This window comes from Arvicanthis niloticus, chromosome 5, assembly GCF_011762505.2.
Source record: "Arvicanthis niloticus isolate mArvNil1 chromosome 5, mArvNil1.pat.X, whole genome shotgun sequence".
Taxonomy (NCBI): domain Eukaryota; kingdom Metazoa; phylum Chordata; class Mammalia; order Rodentia; family Muridae; genus Arvicanthis; species Arvicanthis niloticus.
This window is the reverse complement of record NC_047662.1, coordinates 83,286,474-83,309,442: the sequence shown is the minus strand read 5'-3', so window position 1 is coordinate 83,309,442 and position 22,969 is coordinate 83,286,474. Positions and strand designations below refer to the sequence as shown.

Below are 22,969 nucleotides of genomic sequence, written 5' to 3'. Positions count from 1 at the left end.
CATCTTTCAAGTGAAACTAAAATACCATCCATTACTGGAAGTTAGTTATCTTCCTTTCTGTCTTCTGAACTGAGAACTACTTAAGGAAGATTTTGATGTTTGGAAATGTTTCAATTCTATTTTATACACATGCTAGGCTGATTTAGTTATGCATTGCACATACAGTTAGACTATATAAGGATTTGGGTTTCATGAAGTCAAGTTATATGAGGAAACCAGCTTTGTATACCCAACACCAAAGACTGTACCTAGGACACAAGGAACCCCAGTTTTAGAATGTTCTTGGTTGTAATGATCTGTGACTTGCTGCTAATTTGGCAATAGTTCTGTCAAACCCAATTTAGCCTTCCACTTAAACATGAGCAAAATGGCAAATATTAAATACAAAGGGATCCAGATATTTTATTGATTTTTTTTCCTTTCAGGTATTTGGATGAATCACTGGTGGTATTTTGTGGCTCCCTTCCTTCTCCTTGAACAGAAGTTTCATTACTAACCAAATTAAATCTCCAAATTTTAATCCATAAAATATTTCCATCTAGACACAGTCATGAGATTCATATTTGTGGTTTAGTATACCTAAGAGCAGCTCGGGTGAAAAATGACTAGGCCCATTGATAGATTCGGACCACAAGCTACCTTGCAATGGTCTGGTTTCAATTTTTGAAATAAAATTTCTGCAGAGCAGAAGTTTTCTCTCTTCTGCTCCTTGCCTAGACATAAAAGAAAATAAAGAGTAGACTTGACCAAATGGCAACACTATAGATTCCTATAAAATTCTGGAAAATCATTTCAAAAACAAATTTGAATTCATTTCTCCTGGAACAATAGCCTCTTCTATTTTTGTATTTCCACCAGAATTTTAAGAAATGCAGTTGGCCCTTTCATAGGTCTCAAATGATTGAGCCAAGGTTAAAGAATTAGAGATATTTATTCAGGAGGGACAGGTTATGGATAGAGAGCAGCACAGGAGCAGGACACTGTGAACGCATGTGCTAAATATTTGGAATTTGGGGACTAGAGTGTATGGAAACCTTTTCTTAAATAACAGTCTTGGTATTCGAATGAGTGGAATTCTGCTGGCCTGAGGTTTACGCTTAGTTGCAGCCAGATAGAGACACTGACAATTACCAAACCCAGGAGGCATCCAGTTTAGCCAGCCTTGATACACTTTGATAGGACCTGACCCCTGAAATAAAAATGAGTCTCTAAGGTTGGTTGCAAGAAACCAGACATGATGGAAAACTGAGTCCACTCCAGTAATTAATTAGTGTGCCATAAAAGGGCATGTAGACACGTAGTGTCTACTTTTCCTTTTTCAAAACGGGATCACCTAAAAGCTACAATAATAAGCAGTCCTGATTGAAAACATCTGTACTCTCTATGTCTTATATGGATTATTTCATTGGGTCTTCCCTAAGATCCCTGGCATTTCTCCCTTTATTTTCCCCTCCCCGAGGATGGGGAAACTGAGGTCACATAGCTAGAAGAGGAGAGGAGAGTTTAACTCAGGTGGTCTGACTCACCAGTTAGACGCAGCATTCTTAACCCTCAGTTATCCTCCAGAAACTTAGTGATGCCAAAGGCTGGTTTGCACAACTAAGTTTAAAGGATTAACTTCAAAAGAACCTTGAATTTGCTCCCTCCCCCCCCCAAAAAAAAACCTATTAACAGTGTAAAAAGTCGTTATGAAGTTACACGAGAACCAGAAAAATAAAGATAAGTCTAAACTCAGAATTTGGCTTAATTTAGCCATACAAATGCAGGAAGCGATTTCCTAACATGTAATCTGTGGCATGTTGAGAGGTATTAATGCTGAGCAAAGTATTTCCCAGTTAATCATGTTTGGAAAAGGTTATTTTTAAAGCCAATGTTATTTTAAGCCAAACAAATGACGTATCATTTTACTTCAGGATTTTCCAGGGTCTTTTATGTGTTTGTGGAAACCTCCGAGAAGATCATTTCTATTGTGCTTCCCAAACTTAACTTGATTCTTTTGTGTTTGAAGTACGTCATACGCTGGGTTTGATAGCACACAGGCAGCAAGTATGGGACAGGACAAACCCTTGATCCTCTCTCTATTTTCAGCCCTTACACATTAGAGATGATGCTATACCTGGCCAGGACCTGTCTGTCATAAAAGGGTGAAGCCCCAGGATGGAAGAGCTCAAGCAACTAGAACCTAAAGTGAGACAAATCAGTATTATTTATCTGGTTCTTGGCCCATTACAAATGCCTTTTCATCACCGTCCAAGCTTAGGCAATTGGAGAACACGGTTCATATTTTCCTGCTATCAAAAGCACAGGCTTGAGACAGTTCAGCAAGTTATCTAGTCAGTACAACTTGAATCTGAATGAAGGGTACTGTCTCCGTCTCATTCTGCAGTGTAGGTTCCTTTTGTTCTATTGAGTAATTTTTTTTGAAACAAGATTTATTGTTTGGTTTCAGAAATTAACATTTATGTAACAGTTAAATGCCAGGGGAGCACTCAGTTTCTTTAATGTGAACATAGTTGTTGAAGTCCTAGAGGGAGAATGACGTTGGAAAACTGGGGTGTGCACGGTGATTTTATTTACCATGTTGGACTTGAGAAGAGGGCATGAAGCCAAGTGAACTAAAGTGACTAAATCTCCTGCAGATCCCTAGAGGTGGTAGAGAACAGCCTGCTCTCCTTCATTTCGGCTCAGAGAGAATGTTAATAAGTGAGAGGATGATAAAGCAAGAAGTAGCAGACAGGGGAGTTTAAAACTCAATAGGTCCTGGAAAATTGGTCTTCATACTATGTATAGCCAAGAAGTCAGTCAGGATATGAGAACATTTCAGAGACCCTGAAACTTAAAACTTTCTTTTGGGATTTTAAGTTGGGCTTGTTAGCTTGACACAACCGAGTCACCTGGAAAGAAAATCTCCGTGATGAATTGTCTAGATGAAGTGGTTTGTGGGTTTGTTTTATTTGATTACCTTAATTGAGGCAGAAAGGCCTGCTGCTCATCATGGGGGCACCATTCCCTAGGCAGGGTATCCTGGATCATATAAGAGTAGACAAAGTGATCTGAATACAGACATCCATACCTTAATTCAACGCTCAATTCTTTTGACGTTGAGTGCAATGTAGCTACTAGCTGTTTCAAGTCCTTGTGCTATAACTGTACCAAAATAATGGATCCCAAGTTGTGAACAAAATAAACTTTTTCTCTCTTGTTTTTCTCAGAGTATTTTTATCACAGTGGCAGTGAACAGAAGTATGCAGAATTTTATGTCTGAACTAGCAGTTATTTATTTCAGCATATGGTGGGGAAATCAGAATATTTCATCTGAAGGAACAGGGTTAGGAAAGACCACAGGAGAAGGAAAGGGAGATGAAGAAGAATGGGGAGAAGGAAAAGGGAGCTGATAAGGGAGGGAGGGTAAAGAGGAGAAAGAGAATAAGAGAGTGAAAGGGTGAAAAATGGATAAAGGGAGGATGGACCACAGTAGTGTCTATCAGTCTTCTAAACTTCCTTCTAGTATAGAGTTTGGCTTTGTGTCCCTACCTGTGCTGAGAAGACTTATTAGACAAACTTTTATTTCTGTCTGTCTTATTATGTGTATAATAATACATGGCTTGCCAAGGTCACAGTGACTGGAAACTGCATGAAAATCTGGCATACTGATTGGAAGGGTCAGTCAAGATTTCTTTAAATGACCTGAGAATAAATGTGCTACCAGATCACCTCTTTCTCCTAGGGTTTGAATCTGAATCATCTCCTTTGGTTCCTCAGCTGTAGGACTAATATGGAGGCCATTTGGGAATGTGGGCCTGGTGGATAGAGGCCAGAAAGGTGGATGGTGGGCATTGTGGGTTTAGAGTCAATCTTTTTCCAGTCTAATTTTCTATGCTCCCTGCCATCCCGATAAGCAAGCCAGGGCTACATGCTTCTGACACCTCAGGTTGAGTCCTGAGCTGCCCTCCCCTGCCATCCTGGTGTAAGACTCTGAAACTCTGAACCCAAATAAACCCTGCTTCCTCTGTGTTGCTTCTGTTGGGTATTTTGGTTGCATAGACCAACTAAGTGTCTAACTTTTCTATTACAGCAGACACTGTATAGAAAATATGCAAACGAGCATGGCTATGTTCTAATACAAAATAATGTACAAAGATAGACTTCTATATCACAGTTTGCTGACCCCTGGAGGAATATAGGGATTATTACAGTTGCTGTTATAGACTCAAATAGAGCTGGATTGGCAGGAAAACCAACATTTTGTTATTTACCAGCTATAGATTTGTTTTGTGGGCCTGTGGAATAGTTCAGTGGATAAAGGCACCTGTAACCAATGATCTTATTGAACTTATGATCTGAGTTCAATCCCTGGGACCTACATGAAAGAAAGAGAGAATTGACTGTCTTAAGTTGTCTTCTGACTTCTACAAATGTGTCTGTCTGCTTGTGTGTGTGCACATGTGTTGGACCACACACACACACACACACACACACACACACACACACACACACACTCTTAAAAATATCTTGTCTTGTGCCAAACATTATTCCTCAGGTTTTTCACTGATTTTATTACTGACATAAGAAGCTAATGAGTTGAGTATTACTATGCCTGTTTGGAAGTTAAACTAAGACTCAAGGAAGCTTAAGAGCTAGGTCATGATACAGAAGCAGCTTTTGAAGCTTGCCCTGTGGTCCTCCTGTGCGACATTTCAACCACATTGTGCCACATTGGGATGGCTCCTCAAACAACTTTCTTCAGTTCTGGTAAAAGTGCAAACTTAAAATTTGAGCTGTTCAGTAAGGGAAAAGATAAGGAGTGCAGAAATGGTTCCTCCATGTTCTGCTTCTCAGATGCCATAGCAGCTAGTGGGTCTCCCCACGTAAGTCCGGAAGTATTTGACCTCTGCCTTCCTCACTGAGCTCTGGCTGGCTCTCCTACTTTGTATGTACACTTTTACTCTGGAGAGCACTGAAGCCAAGGTGCAGTTTACAAGTGGTTATTAGCTCCTGGGTACATGTTGGCAAGTTCCCTTTGGCTTAGACAGGGTTCCAGAATCTGCTGGGGTCTGGCTGTGTTCACTGGGTTCCCTAGCCAGAAAGAGTTGTTAATTGGGATGACACTCTGCATGTCTCTGCCTCTCCAGCTAGGTTTCCTGACCTGGGCATGTCTGTTTTGGCTCAAGTGGGATGTTTGCTCTTTTCACTGTCAACTTATATGTGAGGGTAAATTTACAGTTCCCTTGAGCAACTGTGGAGCCTGGTGCTCTGGTATAGTTTCCAAGATCGTGGTCCAACACATTTTAAGGCAGATTTCATATGGATAGGCATGTCAGTGGTGCCATCATATTAGGGATATGACTTCACCAGAGCTGGACAGAATTTCTCAGATTCTGAATTTGATTGCATCAAACCTTCCATTACTTTCTAATCAAACAGGGATATTGAGATTCCTAACCATTGCTTAAAAATCTCAGTTCTATATTCTAGTCTTATGTCTCCTTTGAAGATTTTAGAAGTTTGTCTGGCTCTTTTTTTTTTTTTTTTTTTTAATCACCTCTCTTTCCCCATGGCATGATCTGGATATTTGTGGATATTTCCAACACTCATATCTTGAAACCTAACACTATTATACTATTACTTGCTGGGAAGTAACTGGTCATGTGGATAGAGATCTCTATAATGGGATCAATGTCCTTCAAAATGATGCTCCATGGAACCTCCTTGTCTCTTCCAACCTGTGTAGGCACAGCTGTAAATCTTAATCTATGAACCAGGATGTGGGCACTCCCAAGACATGGAATTTACTGGTGCTTTATTCTTAAGGTCAAAGGCTCCAGGCAAGTGGATTTTTGTTCTTTCCATACTACCCAGCACACAAAATTTTGCCCTAGAATAAGATAGCTTTATAATGAATTATAGGATATTAGCTTATTGTTTCCACTACTGAGTTATCAGCCTTTGAAACTGTGGGTGAAAAGACCATATGAACTTCAAATTTCTAAGATGTTGTCAAGTGTTTCCAGACTTACCAGTCACAGAACCCTCTCTAATGATGCTCAGTGAGAATCTGTTTCATAGGACACAATTTGAGAACTGCTTACCAAGTGGGATCTTATCACCAAGAACTGCCTCAAAAGCAGTGTCAGCATGAATGACCTTAGCCATCTGTGCCACATGCCTGTTTGTTTTGAAGCAATGCAATATACAATACTATTTAATAATCACTATGATCTTCTAAAACATGTATTGCTATATTGTGTCTTTTATATATATTTAGAAACTTAAAGTTAGAGCAGATATTTTGTCAAACTTGTATAGCAAACAAAAATATTTTGGACCCAGATCCCTCAGATAACAAAGCCACGATCTTAATCATGATTCATTTCTTTCTATGGGTTGTAATTTTCCCCATATCCAAAGACAAAGAGATCTTTATCTTCATCTCTTCCCTGAGACCATTTATTCCTCCCACTAGTTGGTGGTTGATCAGTCTTGTTACAACAACAATCTCTGACTCATTCTCAAATCCCCTGACAGATGTCCTCTGTCCTTGGTACTGGCCTTTCCCAAATTCCAAGTAATGATGGCAGTTAATTTTAGGACTGGCTTTGAAAGCAAAGATAATCCTTGAAGTCTGTGTCCTGACATGGGTTTCCTGTCCCAGTGCTGGCATGGCTTCCTGCTTTCATAAGGTGTGTTATCATCCTGCATAGTTGAGAGACCAGAGTATGAAACATGTAAATAACTTTTAACTCTAGTTTTTTCTGAGCAAGACTCATGGGAAATGGATTTTTGAGTCTTGGAAATAGAGAGTTTTATTAGGTATATAAGATTAATTTTGGGTCATGCCAGTTTTCAGGTGAACCAGGTACAAATATCCTCTTGAGAACTGCTTTGTTGGAAGGGTTGGTCTATTGAATACTAATTACAGTTTGATATAAGGGATGGTGTAAAAGGGCACAGTAGAGGAATATCTATTGTACCTGGAGAAGATGGCATCAGAATTGACAACTGAAGAAAGAAGATCATTTAGATGTAAATCAGAATGTCATTTTATGTAAGAAAGAATGACATTTGCAAGAAAAAAAAAGTATAAAAGCTGTGTGTAGAAAGCATGGTGCTAGCTGAGGCTCAGAGTCTGTTTGGAGGCCAGGGATCTGGATTACAGGAAACTTAAGGCATATTACTTCTGTCACCCAGACCCTCCTCTTGAAAATTCTTTATTACACTATAGAATCTATAGTCTCCTAAATAACACCTCCAGTTGAGAATTAAGCACTCAGAGAAAAAAAAACCTTGGGCAGCATTTTATATTCAAACCAAGTATGGTGGTTTGAATATGCTTGGCCTAGGGAGGTGTGGCCTTGTTGGAGTAGGTGTGGCCTTGTAGGTGGAATGTATCATTGTAAGGGGTGGGATTGACCAGTCTTCCCCTGCTTCCCTTTAGAACAAGATGTAGAACTCTCAGCTCCTCCTTCAGTGCCATGCCTGCCTGGACACTGTCATGCTCTCGCCTTGATGATAATGGACTGAGTCTCTGAACCTGTAAGCCAAACCCAATTAAATGTTATCCTTTATAAAAGTTGCCTTGATCATGGCGTCTCTTCATAGCAATGGAAATCCTAACTAAGAAACCATAACAGCAGTAGAGGACATACCATACTGTATATGGTATAGAAGAAAGGAAGAAAATGATATTCTAAACTTTAGCCTTATTTATATGCTAGGAGGCCTAGATTAGTGATAAGAAAAGCAGGTACTTTCAGTTTTCACCTTGACTACTTTACCTTTCAGTAAAATATATTTAGTGTGATGGCTAATCTTGTTTGTCAATTTGACAGAATCTAGAATCTAAGCTATTGGCCACTTCCGTGAAAGATTTTCTTGATCAGATTATTTAAAGCACGATGACCCATCTTAAATCTGGATAGCACCTTCTGGTGTCAGCTCACATAAAAGATCATGAAACAAGGAAACTTGTTTCTTTGCCTGCTTATCTGTGGGGAAAGCCTGCTAATTTAGGTTAAACATCTATCATGACCGGTTAAATCATAGGAACTCAGCAGAAAATGGAGGACTCCCATAACTAGCAGAGCTTCCCCTTCTCTTTGGGAGGGCCAACTTCTCATGCCTTCTACCCTGGGAAAGGTGAGTAGTCCTTGGAAGACCTACAAGTTCAACTTCCTCTCCCCAATCCCAATAAGAACCCTCCTCATAAGTACCTGGGAGTTTTGGAATGCCTTTCCACACAAATGAGGCATTCACAGAACTTTAAACTCTAGCCAATGATTTGATTTACTCTGAAAACTCCTTCCCACTTTCCAAGGTCTATATATAGCCCTGGTTCACCCTGAATAAAGTATATGCATACAAACCCAACCCAAATAAAGGTATTTGTATAAGCTAAGGTCCTTTCAGAGAGTTGTTTCATTGAAGACCATTGGAGAAGGCCTTCATCTAAAAGAGCTGTAACATTAAGACCACCCCCTACACACACACACACACACACACACACACACACACACACACACACACACAACCTGGATCCTGCAGAACCCTAGCCATTCCAAACTTTGCTCCATTCTGTAGCCTGCTGTGCAGCATCAAGGAACCAGAGCTAGACTCCAAACACATACCATACTGTATCTTCACTCTTCCTGGCATGTTCATTTACTTTGCTGCTGAGGCATTCCTTTACCAATAATAGAAGCAATTTCTTAGGGATTCCAACACGGCCTGGAGGCCAGCAGTTTTCCAGGAATCCTTCAGGCCGTCAGTACCCAATGGAGACTGCTGAGATATTCAGTCTTGTAAACTCAACATTTACTGGATTCTCAGCCTCTCCAGTATGAGACAGCCATTGTTAGACTACTCGGACCACATCCTGTGAGCCAATACAGTAAATATCTTTCTGATATTTGCTCAGTTCTGTTGCTCTTTGAGAATCTTGGCTAATATATTTGGAATTACTGTCTTATAAAATGCTGCCTTGGGGTGATATTTGAAAGAAATCAGGGTCACTCAAATTATCTATGATAACTACAGCATAAATGGGTAGAAGAGTTAAAACATAGATCACCTTAGTGGTTGCCACAATTACTTGTTACTCATTGATATGAGTGAAGGTAGAATGAGTGAATTTGTCATCTATAATATGATGCCAGGGAATGGTGACACTGGATTATTTAGCTGTAGCAAGATAACTCAAAATTGACTGTATTGATACTAGCTCTCAATAGCCCCAAGATTTCAACCTGATCAAATTGGGTCAATGGATTACTTTTGGAACCAGGTGTGGTGGTGTATGCAAGTCATCTCATCGCTAGGAAGCAGGCAGCTGGAGAAAACTCAAGGTCATTCTTGGCTACAGAGAAAGTTCAAGACCAACATCAATTACCTAGGACCTGATCTTAGAATACAGAAGGTGTAGCTAAACTGGCAGAGTGCTTGCTGGCCATACATAAAGGCCAGTGCTGCAAAAATTTTTAAAAATTAGAAAATTTAAAAAAAAAAAGGAAAGTTAGAAGAGTTAAAGAAAAACCAAAAACATATTTTGAGCAATTATTGTCAAGCAAACTTCATTTATAGAATGGTTTTCTATAAATGAATTTTTCCGTCTGTCTGTCTGTCTGTCTGTCTGTCTCTGTCTCTGTCTCTCTCTCTCTCTCTCTCTCTCTCTCTCTCTCTCTCTCTCTCTCTCTCTCTCTCTCTTTCTCCCTGTGTGTGTGTGTGATTGGCTTGGATAACATAAATGGCTTTGTTGAAATGTCCCGTTGGGAAGTTATTAACCAGCATAGAACTGAAAGCCTCAGTCTAGAAGCTCCTGAGAAATCGAGTCCAGCTAACAGGTACAGCCTAGAAGAGGGTTGATTCTCAGTTAAGCCTTTAGATATGATCCCAACCCAGGTCAATGACAACTGATTGTAGAAAGTTCAGCTTAACTTAGCTCAGCTATGCTTTGATTCTAGACATATAGAAGCCATAAGACAAGAGCTGTGATGTTTTAAATGACTACACTTTGTGGTGGGTAAGTAACTAATAGAATTGTTAGCTCAATCCACATGTGCTATATTATTTAGAGAATAAGACAGTTCAGTTTTCTTTTGTAAGAGGATATATTAACTGCAGACTTTTATGTTGTTCCTGGATTCAGGATACCCAAGATTCTGTCCTGACCTGCTGCCAGCTGGCATAACATCTTAGAAAAACATCCCTCTTCTCCATGTCTCAGTTTCACCATCTCTAAAATGAAGATGTTAAAGTTGGCTAGTGACTTGTATAAACATTTTCATCCTCATCCTCTTTCTCCTCCTCTCCCTCCTCCTGTCTTCTTCTTTTTGTGCCAGAGAAGCCTTTCAGCAAATTTTGTCTCAGGTGGAAGTTTCATGCACAAAACATAAATGGAGAAGGGCTTTAGTTGAAATGAGGTTGAATGTGACTTTTGCCTCACCCTTCTTTCCATGGCATCTCCTGAATTACCTCTGGATCTCTTTGAACCCTATCTGTAAGCTCCTGGCTTTGAGGGTGCTCATCAATCAGCCTCTTCAGCACTGACATTGTAAGTTTTAGTGAAAGCAATCGGCTTGCAAGAACACTCTCCTATAACATCTCTGCTTCCAACTATCTCTGTACGATTGTCAGTGACACAGGCTATTCATGATGCCACTACCCACTGCAGGAGCTGTCTGGCTTCCTGTTTTCCCCAGCAAGCAGACTCCTTCTGCTGTGCCAAAGCTCCTTCTGTGGTCACCTTCACCAGACTTCCACTTCCATAGGTGGCTTTATTATTAGATGTATACATTTTTAATTTGTAAGATATTTCATATACTGGTGCTTACACTCAGTGTTTGTAAGGGGCTCTGGCTGGCAGATGGTCTAATGGAACTCTGGGTTTCTTCTGGTCACAGTCTGTTGCTTCTTCAGGTGACATGCAATGGTATCATGTTGCATGGCTGCTCGGGCTCCCTTAACACTGTACTTTTATCTAATATTCCCAGACCTGTATTTGTAGCTTTAACATTTTGAATAAAACTAATGCTTTTCCCAATAGTCTTAAGTCTCTTACACTTTTTAACTTAGCAAGTGCTACCTTAACTGTCTTATATACCTACTGGGCAATACAATTTGACTTTTCCAATGCACAGAATCCACAGACTTGTCTAAAGCCCCTCATTGATAATTCATTCATCAATCTAAACATTGCCTATTTTACCTAACTACCTTTTTCAAAATGTAGATAAGAGGCTATGGAGATGGGTTATTCTGATCTTTCAGTGGGATGAGTTCAGTTCCAAGCATCTAAGTAGGAATGCACACAGAGATCTGACACTTTTCTCTGACCTCCCAGAGAAACTGTCCTTCTGCGCACCTACCCCAACAGAGACACAAATTAATATACATAATTAAAAACAAAATAAATCTTTAAAATATAAATATTTATCTAGTAATTAGCCTATCAACTCTAAGCTGGTTTTTTTTTTTTTTTTTTTTTTTTTTTTTTAAATCTAGAAACTTGGGTCAATTCTTTAGAATCCTACAGCATAGTGAGGGAAACAAACTTTGTGGTATTGATCCTGCAAAGGAACTCTGAATGCCTTTACTTTCTAATTTCTACAAGTAACAAAAGCCTCAGTTTACCTTCCTACAAAGCCTTTATATATAAATTTCCAGAGTACATCAAGGTGATGTGCATAGGACTATTTCATAAATGTACTGACTCATGAGAGTGTCATGTTGGGAAGATCTGTCCTGCACATGGGAAACTTGTTAAGTCATGAAACATGGAAGAGCTGCATAGCACACGTATAGAAGTCAAACACTGTTGTACTAAGAACAGCAGAGAACTTCATAGACATTATATTCTGAGGGTCTTGATGACTGCAGAAGGCATGAAGACTCTGGAGATAATATACTTCCCAAGACGGGATGAGCAGAAGCATAGTGCCTAGCTTGGTTTGTATCACCTAAAGGCCATTACCACCTTCTAGGGATTTGGGCCTAGGTTTGTGTTAAGGTTTCCCCTATCATCTATCTGCATGATACTGAGTAAGGTACTTACATTAATTCACCCCAGGTCCCCACCATTAAGAATGGTAATGATATCGGAAATAATACGCAATGGTAAAATGGCACACTATGGATAGAGTGGGTGACAACATTTAGTGTGCTGGTTAATGTTGATCATCGGCTTGTTAGGCTTTGAAAACGGGTCTAGAAGCAAACCTCTGGGTGTGTCTATGAGTCATTTTCTAGACTGCATTAATTGACGCGAGGAGAAGCCTCGCCTTAAGTGTGGGTGGCATCATTTTATGCACTGGGAGTTCTGGACTTCATACAAAGGAGAACGCCGACTGAGTACCAGCTCTCATCACTCTTGCTTCCTGAGCATGGATACAGTTTGACCAGCCGCCCCCAGCTCCTGCCACCATGCCTTCTCTGCCAGGATGGACTGTGTCTCTGCAAATTGTAACCTAAATAAAAGCCTTCCCTCCTAAGGTGCTTCCTAAGGTATTTTGTCTTGGTGACAATGAACAAAGTAACAAATGCAGTTACTTTCACAGTTATCCTTCGTCTACCTTCATCAAGAATAGTTTGGACACATCTTAAAGATCTGAGCAGAAGCCACTTTTCCTCTTTTAGCGGAAGAGGTGACCTCTGGCTGATTCTGAAGCAGGCTATCTGCTTTCAGGGCTTATGAAACACCTTTGTCTCTTGGCAGTCTGAGGAAGGTTAAAGGACCAGCCGAAGCTACTTGAGTTAAAGTGCCCACATTTCAGGACCTGTGAACTTCAGAAAATTTCAAACATCTGAGATGACTTGGAATGAAATAATCTTTTAAAAATTTCCACTCACAAATAGAGTGAAAGTACACATGGAAAGGATTTTCCATTCACAACCTACTTGGAGTGTGGGCATTTTGCTTTTGTTCCATGGTGGAGAACCAAGAATGGTAAGGAGGGTACTGAACTCCAGGTGGCTCTTCAAGGCTAGGAGAGTGTTTTTTTAACATGAAGGCTGTGACCTCTTTGGGAGTTGAAGGACTCTTTCACAGGAGTTGCCTAAGACCATCAGGAAACAGATATTTGCATTGTGACTCATAACTGTAGAGAATTACAGTTATGAAGTTATGAACAACAAAAATAATTTTTTTGGGGGGGTCACCACAACATGAGGAACTTCACAGCATTAGGATGGCTGAGAACCACTGCTCTAGGAAGTATATGGTGAGAAGGAAAAAAAGTACAAAGATGATTAGATTTAAGGGTATAATTGAGCAAAAGTCTGAGAGCCAGGGTTGGAATCAGGTAACTTTGTAGTGGTCTCTCCTTCACAAGAGGTCATAGGGTGTACACAGATCTCATAGAAGGCAGTGTATTTTGTGTTGGAAAGAGCTGGAGTTTGCAGGAAGCTAGTCTCACTATACATTAAGGAGGTTTTCCTTCTTGGAAAGGGGCCTTCATCTAATGTTTCCCACATGTTGAAGGTGCTTGCACTGGTCTGGGATGGAATTCAAGGGGATTCCCAGCTATCTTCACACAGTGAGAGGTGTTTGAATCATAATTTTCCTCTCTGGGGCTTTGGCAGAATCTGTAGCTTGGAGCCTATAACTGTTCCCTGACTATCATTTTTGTTTTGTTTTTGTTTTTATATTTATTTATTTATTTATTTATTTATTTATTTATTTATTTTATTTTGAGACAGGGTTTCTCTGTGTAGCCCTGGCTGTCCTGGAACTCACTCTGTAGCCTAGGCTGGCCTCAAACTCAGAAATCTACTTACCTCTGCCCCTCAAGTGCTGGGATTAAAGGCATGCACCACCACTGCCTGCCCCCTCCTCCGACTTCCTTTAGAGACTGGGGATAGCCCCATTTTTATCTCCCCAGCAGCCCCCTTAAAACCACACATTCAGCTCTCCTACACCTCAGAAGATACAGTTATGACTCTGTTTTCCATTTTGTAGCTCCCACCTGCACAGCCAGGGAAAGTGTGTGTTGATGTCATGAAAATCACTAGGAAGGACATGACTGCAACCTTGCTACTTAACCCCTGTGTGTGTGTGTGTGTGTGTGTGTGTGTGTGTGTGTGTGTATGATTTCTCTCTTTCTGCTCTCTCTGTCTTCCTCTCTGTCTCTCTTTCTCGACATCTTTCTCTATATGTCTCTGTCTCTCTCTTTGTCTCTCCTTTCTATCTTCCCCACCCTGTGTCTCAGCTGAAATTGGATTGTTTCCATTTCTAAGCAGTGGGTTGCACTACCACCCACTAACCTTTCCTGTGCACCATGAAAAATGATAGCTGCAGGGCTCCTCTGTGAAAACAAAAGGCACCAATGCCAGCTGGAGTCTTCTGTGCTCTTCTGGCCATTTCCCAAAGGACATCGTGCAGGCTTCTGCACTTGGTTAGCCAAGCCTGATGTCAGGAGGCAGCGTGACACAAGAGACAAAACGGTGGGGTTGTACTTAGAAAGTTTGGATTTGCAGCCAGTTCTGACTCTTTTGTGGGAATACCTGGGCTGAGCTACTCAGCTTCCTTGAGTCTCAGTTTCTCCTTCTATTAAATGGATCTGATAAATTTTCAGTATTAGAAAATTAAGTGAGATGCTGTAGCCAGTCTTCCCCATCATGGTATCATGTTAGCTGACTAACATGGTGACTGTTAGCTATTTTATGCCAGTGTTTGACTGCCATAGAGGAACTGCATATCAAGAACCAACTAAATATTTGTTCCTCAAGCTCTACTTTTCAAACCCAAATAGGCTCAGTATGGTCGAGCCTTTGTGCTTTGTGCAAGCTAGTTTGTAAGTTCATGGAAATGTGGGAAGAGAGACGAGAGGTGTTTTTAGTTCACTGTGAACATGAGAACGGATAGGATTCAGGGGGTATGTTTTTCATTCTGTCAGCCTGAGTTCCCTTTCCAAATTCTATTCTGGTTATATGATCAGGCTGTTGCTGTATTTATGGGTGGCCACAGTCTTCCCAGAGGGGCATATTTTGTTAGAAAGGAAGTGCTTTCCTTCTGAGAGCTATACAAGAAGCTGACACATTGAAAAGAAGCACAGCCTCCAAACAAAGACATGGGCTTAGCTTCTCGACCCATCGCTTGAGTTTCAAGACCCAATCTTTCTGCTATGTGAGTCTCTTTGTCTCATAAGTACACTCATGCTCTAGAGACATGCTGTGGCCATTTGATACCATGATGCCCAAGGAAGCATCAAGAGCCTATAGCTCATACACTGGTTAATTTTATGCCGGCTACGGTGGTTACTGGCATTGATTGAAAAAGCCAACCTTTCTTAAGCTTTTAAAATTCCTGTCTTCTGTTTCATTTGGGGAACTGTCCTTACTCCAGTAGCTGTTGGAGTTCAGAACTCTGATCTGAATAGGCAGTGCCTAGCTGTGAGACCTGGAGCTATGTGTCCTGTTGTTTGCAATCTGGTGAGCTTCTGATTAACCCCATGTTAGCCCATGCAGCCTCATGCTTATCTGTCAGAAACTCGCTTTGTTTCCCCCCCCCTTTGGTTCAGATTTATTAATAAATACTTCTACTGTTAAACTTGACAAACATTGTTTAGAACATTAATCTCGAAAATATTTGTGATCTAGTAACAAGGTAAACAGAAACACCTCTGTCTATTGAACTCTTATGGTGTGTCAAGAACCAGCCATATGGATACCAGGTGAGTGCCACAGAGCCCCAGGAGAGGTGACACCTCACCCTCTGTGTATGAGTGACAAAGCTCATGGATGGAACCCTTGTCACCTCTTGAGACAGGGTAAAGAAAAGCCAAGAGCATGGAGCTAGGCGTGTTGAACAAAAGCGGGAGTGGGTGACTGAAGAGCTTGGGTACACCTTTTCCAGCTCTGTCCGGTTCACACCAGTTCAGTATCCCAGAGAATATTCACTCACTGCACCTCCTTCTTTCCCCAGATTCGGTTACATTATTGGAATGTACAAGGCCAAGGCGCACTGCTGCCCATGCCCTGTGAAAGGCTTGGTTCATAGGACAGGAGTATTTTCCATCAGCTTATTTAGACAGAACACACCTCTCACCAGCCTGGGTGAGCTTTGTTGCATCTCAGGACAAGGCAGTGGGGTAGGGGGCAGTTTTCATTTCTAGGGTGCATATAAGAAAAGCTCTATAAAACAAAGCAAAAAGATTCCACAAAACACTTGAAAAAGAGGCATTCACTCTTAAAAAGAGAGCTCCCAGTCCAGCTCACCCTCTGATGCAAACGATCTGATTCCAAAGAACCACCAGCCACACAGCACTCCATAGCCAAGCACTTGAGCCTGTAAATGCCTGAGGACATTCTGGAGTCAGAACTCCACATTCACATCAAACCCCAGACTCCCACTTTTTCTCCTAATGGTGCCAATGCAACCCTTTGCTTGTAAAATTCATGCCAGGCTAGCAGGCACTCTCAGATCAGGCAAGATAAAAAGACAGAGACTTTGGGGGAGGGTAAGCAGACACAGTGCAAAACTGGGTTGAGCAGCGCTTTTCACTTCCAGGGTGATGGCAGCTTTGGGCCGTGACAGAGATTGCCTAGTTGCTAATTTGATTTTTTCCTTCTTCATTGGCTCCTCATTGTAAGGGGGAACTGCTCTCCCCACTTTAGAGAAGTGGAAACTAAGGTACACAGAGCACAGAGGTTACAAATTTTCCTGGCACATTTACTTTGTGGTGGCACTAGTGGGAATGCCCAAGTCACTTCTAGTGTCAAACCCCAAGTTCTTAGTCCCCCTGTAACACATATGGCACAGAGGAATCTCTTTGCTTTTTCAAAAGTTCGCCAGGGAAGGTCGCTTCTGGTGAACAGGGAAGATGTTCCTGGTGTTTCTGGGATAAAGTGTGAGGAGGGAGACTGATTTTGGAGTAATATGGGATTTAGATGTCTCCAAACCTTCTAAACACGCTCCACCTGAGGTCTGTGAATCGGGAGGTTGGCACCCTGCTTCAAGAACCCACAGACGTGCCCACTAGTCTCATTTTACAGCCTGTGGGTTGTTCATCCATGCCCAGAACTCATCTCCTTACTCTGGTATCCCAGCTCTTATCTTTCCCCAGAGTGGACACTGAGGATCAAATGGGGCGAGAGGGGAACGAAAACAGGTAAGTGCTGAGACCATATAGATGTGCAGCTGTGTTTTCCCCACTACAATACTCATTCCACCACACCACTGTGAGTGAATGCCGCTTTAAAACACGCTACTTCTCTAATGAAAAAAAAAAAAAAAAAAAAAAAAGAAGAAGAAGAAGAAAGAAAGAAAGAAAGAAAGAAAGAAAGAAAGACAAGGGAAAATCCACAGGTGAGAATCAACTAGGTCAAAGGTTAAGAGGAAAAGTAAGATTTTTTCCTTCAAGGAAAGGTAGAGAAAAAAACTTTACCAAAAGTTCTTCTGCGTGGTTACAGATCCATACCAAATACAAGATTGTAGGGGAACAAACCCTGAATAATCAGAGCGCATCTGATCACACACTTTTACCGGGCTTGGAAATAAAACAGAAGTTTTATAGTTACAAACCCACACCTTACTGAGTACCCGGAATCCCAGGAGCACACCAGAAAGACCCTGGCTGATGGGATCAACAGACTCACCTTTTCCACGTCCGGAAAATCAAGGTCTCTGGGTGCGCCAGCTCGGTGAAGGTGAAGAAGTACCTGGGCTAAGCCACAGAGAATTCCCAACCGCGCAGTTCCTAGCGTCTCCCCAGCCACAGTCTGTGCCCACCAGAGACTAGGGTGTGTGTCTGCGCGCAGGAGAGACGCGTGACAGTAGGCAGGCTGTGGCCAGAGCAGCCAGCTTTGGCAGGCTTATATAGGGAGCTCCTTCCTCTGTAATGGGACGCCTCGCCTCCAGACATCCTTTCCCACTTTTTTTTTTCAGTTGGTGAGTTAAAGGCACAGCCCTCCCAGCGGAACAGGGTTAGCTCATGAAAGAAAGACGCACTCACTCCAGGCGCTCAGCCAGCTAACGGACCATTTGCATACAATTTATAGTGAAGGAAAAAAAGGTAGGAATTCCAGCTCCCTCCGCCCCCGCAGAGTAGTTGTTAGCGAAGTGTGAGTTTTGCATTGCTCCACAAACAAGTATTCTAATTGTGAAACAGAAGCTTTGGGAGCAGGGATAAGAGGGAACTGGATCCTGGCTCTGCTCCTGGACTAGAGCAAGCTGGAAACACGACCCGGGCTCCCTTAGGCTCTGGGCAGCAGCTGCGGGGTGGCACCTCAGAGAAAGCCCGAGGTCTGAACCCAGTTCCTGGAAAGAGGAGATCGAGGAGGGCTGAGCAAGCCCAGGGCAGTTCAGGTTTCTCTTGGCCAGCTTGGAGATAACCCAAGATTAGTTCTCAGCAGGTGGGAACCATACTGGGAGCTTAGAAGAGTGAGCTTTTCTGAAGCTGGAGCCAGCAGTGCCCAGCTGCCTGGAGGAATCATCCAGATCCCAATGTCCCCTTAGGAGTCACTCTTTGACATTGTTTATGTCACATGCTAAATGCCTTTTACTTAGTAGGGTCTACTAAGTAGGGTGGCTCCTGAGCTCCCAGTGTACCTAGGTGCTGAGTGAAGACTTTTCTAAAGGTAACAACTTCATCTTTGAGGTTTTGAGGTTAAAGTCCTCCATTAGCATGTTAAAGTAGCCCCATGGCACCTGGGGCCGCAGTCATGGTACTTCTGGGCTTGTTTGGGATAGTGCTTGTACCCTGCAGTTTAGAGAAGCAGTTTAATACCATCAGGAGACTGTGCCTGAGAAGCATTTAGAGCTCATGGCTCTGTGACACATTACTGACCAGAAACAGTGAGTGATGCTTAAATAGGAGACTGTCACACATTAGTGCAGACCCAGCTGCTGTGCTGGACCATGGAAAATGCATCTGTTTATTCTGTAATTTAAAAGAGACTTCTGATGTTTTAATTAACAACTAGGATCAGAATTTCAACTATCCACTTACTGGTTGACACCATCCTTCAGCCTTTATCCTAACATTTAGTCTCAATTTCTCCGATAGAATAAAGCAAGACAAAAATTAGGCTATCCTTACTGATTCCAGGACTCTGAGACTCTCAGCTTAAATGACCCCCCACACCCCTCAGACATCAAGAACAACCATAAATAGTCATGTCATAAAAACGACTCATTTGAACTTTTAAACCATTTGGGCTGATTCAGATGTTGGTTGTTCTGGGAATTTTTTTCATTCTGCATGTAAGCCAAAGCATATTTCAGTGGCACGAACCTGTCTTTCCACCAGTAGAGAATGCTTCCGTGCCTCTAGGCTTTCTTAAGTGGACCCAGGTTACCTCTTCTGACTTAGCAGAGTGTTAAACGTGTATTTACTCCATGTGTCCTACAAGCTATGTTTATACAAATATATAATCAATTTATTTGTAACTAATTACATATATCTGAACAAGGTATTTAAATAAATTGAGAGAGTCTGCTAAAATCCTATGTGATTAATTCTTCTAAGAATGTTCCAGACCCGAGATTCCTGGTCCCCAACAATTCTTAGTGTGCTATAATCAATCTTGAATTCCTAGCTGCCACAAACTGCTTAACCTATTACTAGAAAGCAAAGCCAAATGGGAGGTCCTGAGGACAGAAACAGCCTGACATATATGAATATAACCATCAGCTGTCACAGAAGTGTGTCACATGACACCTGAGACATATCTTGTTTGTCCATTAATTTATTTATTCACTCCACATTTTAATATCCAGGCCCCCTCTCCTCCCAGTCTCCCTCCCACAGCTCCTCCCCCCATTTCCCAATCCCAGTCCTCTGAGAAGGGGGACAGCCCCCAGGTATCACCCCACCTGGCACATGAAGTCTCTGCAGGTGAATTTTCTCCTACTGAGGCCAGACAAGGTGGCCCAGTTAGAGGAATGGGACCAACAGACAAGAAACAGATTCAGGGACAACCCCTGCTCTAGTTGTGGGGACAGGGGCACATGAAGACCAAGCTACACATCTGCTACATATGTGTGAGGGGCCTAGGTCTAACCCATGCTCTCCCCCAAGAACAAACAAGAACAAGACACCCTTTCTCTACCAGCAAAAAAAGTTTTCTCCAAAAGTGCTGCAAAACATCATAATTCTAGCTATACCTGGGCCTTACAGTGAGGAAGACTGCTCAGACTAGATCTTGTTCTGTCCCCCTAGACCATTTATATTTTTGTATATAGTAATTATACTGAGTAATATGTTTATTGTGCTATTTCCATAGTGTACATAATATACTTTGAGATTCAGTCTTCTAATGCCTTTCCTACCCTTGCCCTCCATATTCCTGACGGTCTCTGATCTCTGTTTACTAGTTTCTCTCTCCTAATTTGTGCATACAAGAGAGACATCCAGTGTTTGTTTTCCTGAATGAGTTTGGCTGATTTCACTTAGCATGGTGATCTCCAGTTCCATCCTTTTTTTTTTTTTTTTCTGCAAATGGTATAGCTGTATTTTTCTTTATGGCTGAATAAAACTCTTCTGGGTGTAACTGCTGCCTTCTCCTCATCATCCTCTGTTGATGACACGTGGATGGATCGTGAATGGTTCCATAATCAATGTGGCTATTCCAGAATCACCGCAGTGAGCTGACGCTGATATTTTAGACTAAATGCCACATGGGTCATATGTCAGCCCTAGTTTCAATCTATTGAACTTTCCCAACTCAGATTTTCACTCTTATTGGATGAGTTGAATTCACATTCCCATTAGCAGCATAAGACACCCTTGCCAATAACTGTTGGGTTTTGTTTTGAGGACAGCCATTCTGACTGGGGTTAGATGGATCCTTCATGCAGTTTGGATGATTGTTTTCCTGATGGAGGGGTAGGCTAAGCAGTACCCATGTATTTATTGCTAGTTATTTATTCTTTTGGGAACTGTCTGTTTAGCTCTTTTGCCCGTATGCGATTGAATTTGTTCTTTGGGATTTTCAAAAACATTTTTATACATTGTGGATATCAATTCCTATAAAATGAATAGTCGGTAAGGATTTTCTCCCTTGCCATAGGTTGTTTACTCCCTTGGGTAACTAAAACTTCTATTTGCTCTGCAGTAGCTTTTCATGATTATCTAATGGCCATCAAATTCCTTTCGTAGCTTCTGTTCTGTGTAAATGGGTCTGTGTAGATCCAAGATCAAGACATAAGTCTTTGCTTGTGCTGAAATGTACTTATTCCCCTTATTTCCACCTCTCACAACTATTTGCCATCAGCTTCTGATCCGACTTCACTTGCAAGTTTCCTGTGTAGATTTATTTAATTAAAAATGCTTCCCAGCCAGGTGTGGTGTCTCATCTCTTTGACCCAGCACTCTGGAGGCAGATGCATGCAACCTCTGTGAGTCAGAAGCTCATCTACATAGCAAGTTCCTGGCCAGTTTGGTCTCTGTAGTAAGACCTTCCCTGTCTTAGTTACTTCTCACTTGCTTTAATAAAACACCATGGCTAATAGGAATAAAGGGTCGATTGGGTTGATTTCATTTTACAACTCTCAGGTCACGCTCTTATCACTGAGGAAAGTCAAGGCAGGAATTCAAGGTAGAAACCTGGAGGCAGGACTTGAAGCAGAGGCCATGATGAACACTGCTTACTGGTTTACTTTCCATGGCTTGCTCAGCCTGCTTTTAATTTCATTCTTACTCTTCCCTCATTTATTAATCCCCAACCACAGTTTTCCCTTCCTCCACTCCTCCTAGTCCCTCCCCCCACCTCCTATCTCTCCTAGATCCACTCCTCTGTTTCCATTCATATAAAAGAACAGGTCTCCTAGAGAGATCCACCAAACATGGCCTAATAAATTACAGTAGGACTTAAGGCACAAATTCTCCTATCAAGGCTTGACAAGGCAACTTAGAAGGAGGAAAAGGGTTCCAAGCACCGGCAAACAAGTCAGAGACACCCTCAACTCTCACTGTTGGGAGGCCAACAAGAACACCAAGCTACTCAATCATAAGGCATATGCAGACTTGTTCAGAGTCTGTGCTAGTTGCTTCAGTTCCTGTGAGCCCCTATGAATCCTGCTTAGTTGATTCTGTTCTTGTGGTATCCTCTACCCCTAAGGTTCCTACAACCCTTCCTCTCTGTACTGCTGGGTTCCTCTGGCTCTGCCTAGCATTTGGCTGTGGGTCTCTGTATCTGCTCCCATCAGTTGCTGGATGATGCCCCTCTAATATGTCCCTCAACCCAAGAATGGATAAAGAAAATGTGGTACATTGTAAAAAGCAATGACATCATAAAATTTGCAGGCAAATGGATGGAACTAAAGAATATCATCCTGAGTGGGGTAACCCAAGCCTAAAAAGAAAAACATGGTATGTATTCACTTATAAGTGGACATCAGCTCTTAAATAAATGATAATCATGCCACAATCCTCAGACCTAGGGAGGCTAAGTAACAAGAGTAGCTCAAGGGGAGACACATGGATCTCCCTGGGAAGAAGAAATAAAATAGATTTTGCAAGTAGACTGGGAATGGGTCCAGATGGGAATAAGAGGGATCAGGCTTGGGATGGGGTGGATGGATGGAAGGGATGAAGGGAGAGTACTGGAAGAGATGACTGGAATTTTGGGTCATTTTGGTGGTGATCTAATGCAGTAAAAACTCCCTGGAATCTGTGAGTATGACCCTAATGAAGTCCCCTAGTAATGGGGCATAAATAGAGTGAACTGGCCATCTTCTGTAACCATGCAAGGCTCCTAGTCTTGATCAGTGCTTAGTAGCCTGCTTTCTTTTTTTTACCCTTAATTTCTTTCTTTATTCACAGTGTACCATCCACACAGCCCCTTCCTCTATACCTCTCCCCTTCCCCTCTGAGAAGGGGGATTCCCCTCTCCATCCCATATCTACCCATCCTGACACATCAAGTCACTGCAAGACTAGGTGCATCCTCTCCCACTGAGGCCAGACAAGGCAGCCCAGTTAAGGGATCAAGATCCACAGTCAGCAGCCTGCTTTTATCTAGCACCCAGGGCACAGGAA

At 41.9% G+C, this 22,969-nt stretch overlaps 1 protein-coding gene across 6 annotated transcripts in view; it reads right to left on the bottom strand.

The window, feature by feature from the left end:
- The window catches only part of Tnc (tenascin C), an 88,187-nt gene extending 70,353 nt beyond the window's left edge, over window positions 1–17,834 (bottom strand). Inside the window, exon 1 of one of the 6 annotated variants that reach the window (XM_034501592.2) lies at window positions 17,587–17,834. The gene's annotated coding sequence lies outside the window, so the exon portion shown is untranslated. The remainder of the gene's footprint in view (window positions 1–17,586) is intronic. The other 5 variants (XM_034501593.2, XM_034501594.2, XM_034501595.2 and 2 more) reach the window with 5 other exon arrangements.
- Between the last annotated feature and the right edge of the window lie 5,135 nt (window positions 17,835–22,969).